This window comes from Hemicordylus capensis, chromosome 2, assembly GCF_027244095.1.
Source record: "Hemicordylus capensis ecotype Gifberg chromosome 2, rHemCap1.1.pri, whole genome shotgun sequence".
Taxonomy (NCBI): Eukaryota; Metazoa; Chordata; class Lepidosauria; order Squamata; family Cordylidae; genus Hemicordylus; species Hemicordylus capensis.
In genome coordinates, this window is record NC_069658.1 from 410810681 (window position 1) to 410818811 (window position 8131).

The window sequence follows — 8131 nt, forward strand, 5'->3', positions numbered from 1 at the left end:
GGAAGGCATTTAATGGTGAGCAAGTTCAAAGTGTCATGGACTCCCACTGGTATAAAAAGGAGGCAATACCTACGATAGTCTCTCTGTTTCAGATAATGTATCTGTCTCTTTTCAAGTTAATAAACTGCACTCCTGTCAAATTGCAGATAAATGAAAGCGACCAAGACATTGTTTTCCCCACATATTGCTAAGAAAGATATCTCCCAATATTTCTGAACCACCAGTATGCTAAAGAGAACTTGAAATGAATCCACCCTGCAGTTATTTTACAGCATCAAAGACAATGAAATTTCCACAGAGGCACTTTCTGAAGTTTTAAATGCTTTATTTCTGATAGCTGCTCATTAAGGAGCTTCCAAAGCTTTTTTATTGTTTCAAAGGCAGCCATCTAAATTTTTAATCATTCACTAGTGCTATATGGTCATGATGTTACTCGCTATCTTTTTGGGAGTGTGGGTGGGATTATTATTTTGTGTTGTTTTTTTTTAAAGGAAAGAAAAAGAAAAGAAAAAAGAAACCTGCACACTAATGTCAATATAATGTTCTTCTTGAATAACAGTTAAGTAAGAATTTACTTTCAAAAACCCATTCTAGATTTATTTATTTTTTGAGCTCTCTTCAAAAACACTTGAAAAAGACAGGATTTCTCAAAGAGAGGGAAAAAGTCAATACATATTAGAAAATTAATCATGCTAATACTCAGGACATGATCTTTCTCTCTATGCAGCTGCAGTATTTGCATGTGGAAGGATAGCTATAGAGTCCCTTTCCCTCCTCTTCCTACCAGGTGTATGTGCATGGACACATGAACTGGGGCAATCTCAGGGATGAGATATCTGTGCCTTCCATATCTTCATCTTTCCTTCCCTGTCTCCTCCTCCCTCTCTCTGTGCTGGAGATGTTACCTAAAATTCAAAGTGTGAGTAACTTTTAATGCAAGGAGAGGCAGTGCTATTGGACAGATATATTATTATTTTTACATTTATATCCCACTCTTCCTCCAAGGAGCCCAGAGGTACTACATACTTGAGTTTCTCTTTCACAACAACCCTGTGAAGTAGGTTAGGCTGAGAGAGAAGTGACTGGCAAAGTCACTTGGGAGGCAAAGACCTCAATTTACTAGTGCAGTCTATGCATTAGGCCAGTATTATTATCCCTATGTAACTAATGGCAACAGAGAGATTGTGGCTTGCCTAAGCTTACCTGGGGAGTACATAGCTGAGCTGTGATTCAAACCAAGGTCTCGTAGACTCACGGTCCATTCTTTGCATGACATTAACTCTGTAATAAATTCACAGGGAGAACAAATCAATAGCAGCCCATACTAGCAAGCTGGAGGGGTGGAAAATGAGCCGCAGCTGCTGTAGGGCTGGCAGCCATTCTCTGGCCCCATCCTGGCTGTAATTGGCCCTGCAGGCTGGTCATTCTTCCAGTAGGGGAAAGAAATCCTCAACCTGGCAGATGACTAGGTCTGGGGATTTCCCTCCCCTACCTGCCTACAGGGCTCAGTTACAGTCAGGGTGCTGCTGTCTCAGTGCCCATACTTTCCTCTTCCGGGAGGAGACAAAGCTGGGCAAGTGTGGTAGTGCTGGGGAGACAAAGGCAGTGATGGGTTGAGTGAGCGAGCAAACGAGTTCCTGCTGCTCCAACAGTGGTGGCAGCAGCACTGGCTGGAGGTGAAGCCAGACACTGCTTCAAAGCCAGGAGAGCAGCAGAGCTGACAGTGGTAGAGTTGACTCTTGGCATGATGTGGATGGGCAGGCAGAGTGTGCCTTGGGAGGAGGGGGGAGTATGGACGAAGGGCAGCAGCCAATGGTCTGACTCGGTATAAGGCAGCTCCCTATGATCTTATGCCACACTGTTGACCCTCTCCGGGAAGGGAGCAGGTGGAGTGTCAGGCAGCATCTGTCCCTCCCCCTCTCCATGCCACTACATACTCAGGCTCAGCCCACCCATCCCTCAGCTTGACTGACAGGCTTGGCAATGAGGGAAATGCTGGCTGATGCTCAGCATGGTGGGGTCAGGTCAGGGGTAGACTGTGGGCGCCATGAGGCTCCAGAAGACATAGCCTAGAGTTCAGCATTTGAGGTGTGTCTGCCTTTGGTTTTTTTGCCTGATTCCAGGGCAGATTAACTTAGTCTTAGCTTGTGTTTTATTTCCCACCAGGCAAGTTTTACTTCTGGGGGTTCCAATTCTTGGCTGCTTTATATGGGGTATCTGAGCTGAAGCTTTGAGAGAGAAGGGATACTCTTTAAAAATGCTGAAAACCCCTGACATATGCAGTTCCAAACTTTCCTTTAAAAGAGCCCTGTAATAAAGGGCTCCTTGATTTGGGGGTGGGATCTTAGGCTTCATTCTGCAGGGTATACAGTATAAGACTGTGGATAGGGATTAGTGGAGGCTGCATAGTAATGTAGGCTACTGAGTCTGCACCTTTCCCAGGTTTGGCCTAGTACTACTAAAACTACTACTACTACTACCACCACTACACCAGAAAATTCAAAAGTCTACATCCCTGTTGTCATCAAAGGTATGGTTAGTGGGAACACAGAAGAGGGCCTTTTCCATTGCAAGGCCCAAGCTGTGGAACTCTCTGCCCCAGGAGATTCATCATCTAGCCCTTTCCTTAATGGCATTTAGACAAGGCTGTTCTCACAAGCAGCCTAGTCCAGGCTAGGGCAGCCTAACCTGGGCTAGGCTGCTCATGTGGAGCACCGGGATCACAGATCCTGGCGCTCCCGTCCAGACTAACCCCAATTCCTACCCTAGCTTTTAGAAGAGGTTAAGGGAGTGAGTGCTCCCTTAACCCGGCTGCCAGGATCATGTGTCTCCTTGGGCTGCGAGACACAGAGATGGGAGCCTAGAGTGCCTGTCTGATGGGGAAATACCTCAAGGCACCACACTCCTCATGCGGTGCCCTGTGGGATATCTGGAGGTCGGGGAAATGAGTCCTGGCCTCTGTTGATCTGTGCTGCTGGGCTCCATACTGCCAGGATCAGCGCTGATCTGTGCTGCTCCCAGCAGCACGGGTTGTGTGGGTGTGTGCCTTGCGTGCCCAAGAAAAGATGAGTGATTGTCTGGGGAAAGGTAGGTTCCTCCCCCATTGCCTCCCCCACCCCCAGTCATGTGAATTGCCCCAAGGTGTGAAAATCTGTTTGCTCTAGCACACCTTTGAACTGCCTGATTAGTGCATTGTTATCCCTTAGACTTTTATTGTTTTTTAAAAATACCATATATTTGACGTTGTCTGTGATTTGTTGTTTTAATATTGTAGTATTGGATTTGTTTGTTTTTAAAGTGTGATGTTAGCTGCGTGGATATCTCAAAAACAAGACAGAGAGGTGGGATAAATGTATGTCAGATAAATCACAGGGCTGACCCATTCACTTGGTGAACTAGGCAGTCACCAATTCTTGCCAGCTGGGGGGCGGGGGCACCACTGCCCCTGCTGTAAATCACTGCCCTCTGCATAGTGCCTTGGGCAGTGGCAGCTGGGGTAGAGGGTGGAGTGGGGAAAGATATTATACCTTTTAAAATCCATAAGACCACTGCTGCTGCCCCACACTCCCACCCAGCAATGTCCGCCCCCACCCCACCACTCACTTCACTGATGTACATGTGCAACGGCCATTTGGGGGGTGGCAGCCCTGCTAAAGTGGGGGAGGGAGGCTGAATGTGGGGTGTGTATATGTGCCCCAGTCATACTTTGCCTATGGCAACAAACACCTTGGGGCTGGCCCTGATGAATAAAACAAATCATCTTTGGCTCGTATGCACCAGCCTTTAGAAATCCTGTTGATTCCAGTCGCTAACATTATGCCTTATGCGTGGCAATAGGCTGAAAGGAGTTTCCAAAGCCGAGGCAGGGCACAGTCTAGCAAACTAATTGACTTTAGTACGGCTATGGTAGAAGGGAGGCTCAAGCTCTGTATACTCTCCCAACCAACTACACCCAAAGGCAGTCTGCTTGGAAAGCCAGATAACTGTAGTGGCGGAATTACAGCTGGTTTGGCTTTGCTTCTTCCCTCTTTCCCACACAGCCACATCTCTTTGAAGGACAGGCTGGGTTTCCTTCTCAGCCACAATGGCAGTAGATTCTCACATTCAAGCACTTAGGAAAAAAATTGTGCTACAAACCTGCATCAAATTTCCTCCTCCAGAAACCACAAACCATCTCCTCAACTCTTCGGGGACTATTTTCCATTCTTGGGAACATAATACAGTGTATGACTGAGGCCTTGTTTCTAGGCCAAGCATCTTTCCTCTTGAACAGACATAAAAGCACAAGCATGGTCATTTTCAAGGCAACCCAATTGGGATAATGATGAGGGGAGAAACTCCAAAAGCAGCTGCCTCATAAGTACTGTAGCCGCTATTGACTGGAGAGAGGATACTGACCCAGATAGAGATTTGGTTTGATCCAGCAAATATAAGGCTACTAAATCTTCAACATCAAGACTAGTAGCTCCTGAATGTTGGGAGAAGTCTGAAACTTCTAAGAAGATGGAGGGGCTATTCTCATGATCAGCAAAAATTGGGCTAGGAGAGAGTGACACACAGGGACACCTCAACATCATCATTTGGGATGATGTCATCCATCCCAGTTCATGAGGGTGGACACATGAACATTTGAGGCATAATTGGGCTAACTTGTGAACCCCCTAACCAATTTGAAACAAATTTGCTACAGGTGTAGGGGCACATAGTGATGGCTCAAGGGCATAGTTTGTAATGATGTCATCCACCCTGATTCAAAATGGTGGACACATGAACATTTGAGGTGCAAATGGGAACCGATGTGGACCAAATTTGGTACAGTTGTAGGGACACATAAGGACACTTCAAATGCATAGTTTGTGATGATGTTATCCCCTCCAATTTAAGATGGTGGATGCACGAAAATTTGAGGAGCAAGTGGGTTAACTTATTTGGACCAAATTCAGCTGTATGGATAGTGGGGGGAAAGTAGGCAGAATAGGTCTTACTAGAACAATTTGTTCATTGTTTGAACTGATTTGAAGCTATTAACAATTTTCATGAACATTAAGATTCAATTTCTCATGAGCTTGAGGCAGTTTCCCAGCATTCCATGCAAAGATGTTTGTTTATTCAGTTACATTGTTCTTAATTACTCTCAATTACCTTCTTAATTGCTCTCAATCACCACTTAGCCAAATCTGATTGACTCAGTGATATCATCCTGTTCTCTGGGTGATCCCTGATCACACATGTGACTAATCTAGGAAGAACTAGCTGCCATGGAAAACATAGCTCTAGCATCAAAAGTCACTGGCTGTCTGCTGCAACTAGCGCCATGTAATAGTATTACTGCCAGGTGCACGGCTATGTAGAAGGGAGCATGGAAATACTTGCAAGGATTAATTAATTAATTATAATGTATGTATTTATTTTATTTTATTTTATTTGTATACCTCCCTTCCAAAATGGCTCAGGGCGGTGCCATATAAATCATAAGACTAAATCAAATTAGTCTTATGATTTATATGGAATTGTTATTGTATATAAAATGTACATAGCTTATATCAGGTATATAATTCACCGCAATCTTTATCTTGTGTTTACAAGGAAACTGTGCTGTAAGTCCTCATAATTTTGCAGAAGTGGATCTTAGACAGTCTTACACAAGCTCCTTAGCGTGTCCAAGGCAGAGTAGGAGCTGCAACCATTGTAGCAAGGGTGTGGGGATAAGAGCACCTGCCCTAGGCACAAACTTTATGTGCACTTATTTATGAATTTATTACTTATATTGTTATCCCTCCCTTCTTCCATGGAACTCTGGTCAAAGTTCCCTCCCCCTGTCCTCACAACTCTGTAAGGTAGTAGGTTTGGCTGAGAGATGACTGGCACAAGGTCACCCAGTATGTTTCATGGCTGAGTGCGGACTGGAACCTGGGTCTCCCACATCCTAGCCTGCAGCATCAGGTGGATTCCACTCTAATTCAGTACCATAAGCAAAAAGTCTCATTAGAAAGCTATTAACGGAGTTGCATCTGTAACCAACTTTAACTTAAGGAGTGGGCAGGTTCAGTCTTATTGGACAGTGGAATTCCCACCCATCGCTTCACCAACCCCTCTAACACAACCTATGGAATTACTACAATAATAAATACAGTACGGTTGCAATTCAATATTTTATACTTAAATCAAAACACAGAATGAACCAGATTCACTTTCCCATATAGAACAGTAGTCTTGCTGCTATTACTTCATAGCAAACAAATGCAGTATTCCAAAGTTCTAAATACAATCCTCAGTCCTCTTCAGCACCCACAAGGGTGCACGTGCCAATATCCACACACACACACACAAGTTCTATGGCGTTGGCCACAGTCTTGTAGGGGTGAATTATTTGCCTGCAGAAGGGTAGTGAGGATGCAAACATGACTGCAGATCTTGCAAACAAATAAAGTCTCTGCAGGCCTCCTATGCTTTTTGTTTGGAGCAGCTCTCTCCCCTTACTTGCTTCTAGAGCAAGCTCCCAGCATTTTCTCATCAAGTACATATACCACAATTCAATATATATAACAGTTACAAGACTTTACAATATCCACTAGCTTTTAACAATATTTCATGCAAAGTTAATCCCCCAATTTAAGCCCAATTTAGCTCCCAATCCAAAACAATATTCCCCCAACACAAAATAACTTGCCTCCATTTCCTGAGAAAAATACTCTTTACATACCTGGAAACAAATAAAGGCACAATTATAAAGTAAAGTCTCTGCAGGCCTCCTCTGCTTTTGGTTTGGAGCTGCTCTCTACCTTGCTTGCTAATAGAGGAGGAGTTCCCAACGTGGTATCCCAGATGTTCCTGAACTACATCTCCCATCATCCCCAGCCACAAGTGTGGCTGGGGATGATGGGAATTGTAGCTGATCAAAATCTAGAGTACCATGGGTTGGGAACCCCTGCTTTAGAGCAAGCGGCCAGAATTTTCTGAACGTCTACTGATCATGCTCCAATACTAATTAGAGAGCAGAAGGGGAATTCACTACACCCATTATTAACCACTTCAAAATGGATTTCTGTACTGTTCTTTACCATTGCTGTTAAAAAGGTGACAGTAACAGCATGGGTTACATTTCCATATATACATAATTCCAAATCACAGTGGTTCTGATTTTTTTTTAAATGCACTACACATTATTTTTTCATTATTTCCCTCTTGCCCTATACAGCTTTCTCAATGTTTTTCATTACACACACTATAAACGGTGTTTCCATCAATCGATATGACTGACAGGGGAGGAAGAAGGAGGTGTAGAGCAATTTGTCCAACTTCAGAAGTTCTGAAAGACAAACAGTTTCAAAGGCAAGTTGACTATTATAAAGATGAAACCAAAAGGGAGTCATGTGTAATGCGGTCCCCGGACTGGCTGTTATCCTCAGAGGCAGGCAGATGACTTGACAGGGAAGCAAGAGCAAAACTACTGGTTGCAATTAACAAGAGATATCATGGGAATGAAAAATAAAAATAAAGGCTGTGGCGGCCTTGGGAGAAGGATTAGTTTCCAACCATTTCTATCAGAAAATAAAATGAGAGCTATCTGGGGAGTTTTGCCTATAGGTATCAAGGCAAGGTGTGGAAATCGGGGACCATTGCTTTAGTACCTGTGCCTGTGTGTGGTGCTTGTGTGTGTTCTGAGGCAAGGCTTAAGCTTTGTTGTAAAATCCAGTGTATATTCTCTGGCTCCTAGCATACAACACCAGGCCCACCAGATGTTCTAAGTTGTTAATTGTCTGTGTCTTGGTTCTCTTTTTGTTCTCTCAGCCAAAGCGAAGCTTATGTATGTAAACATAACAGATTCCACCCTCCACCCACCCCTAATCTAAGACTCCATCAGCCCAAATGTCTTCTCATCTGAAGTCTAGCGGGGAAAGAATGTTGTGTATTGTGGAATGAGTTTAAGACAGTGCTGCTTTAGGACAGGGCCTCACCCTGCTAAGTTAGTGGCTACAGTTTACAGTGCTAGGTGGGGTTAAGGGTTGTTGCTAGGCAGTGAGTTAGGCCTTGGTCTCTAAGGCAGGCCCCTGATTGAGGCCAGCCCAGAGGATTGCCTCAAATGATTTTAGTCCTCATAGTATTTTAAGTCTTACTAGCCGACCCCGCA

General features: G+C 44.2%; 1 long non-coding RNA gene across 1 annotated transcript; it reads right to left on the bottom strand.

The window, feature by feature from the left end:
• Positions 1–304: 304 nt before the first annotated feature.
• On the bottom strand, positions 305–4262 carry LOC128346163 (uncharacterized). The gene is made up of 3 exons (XR_008316813.1): positions 4138–4262; positions 1204–1281; positions 305–905 (listed from the first exon to the last, which is right to left on the bottom strand). It is a non-coding gene; the product is annotated as an uncharacterized LOC128346163 (long non-coding RNA).
• Between the last annotated feature and the right edge of the window lie 3869 nt (positions 4263–8131).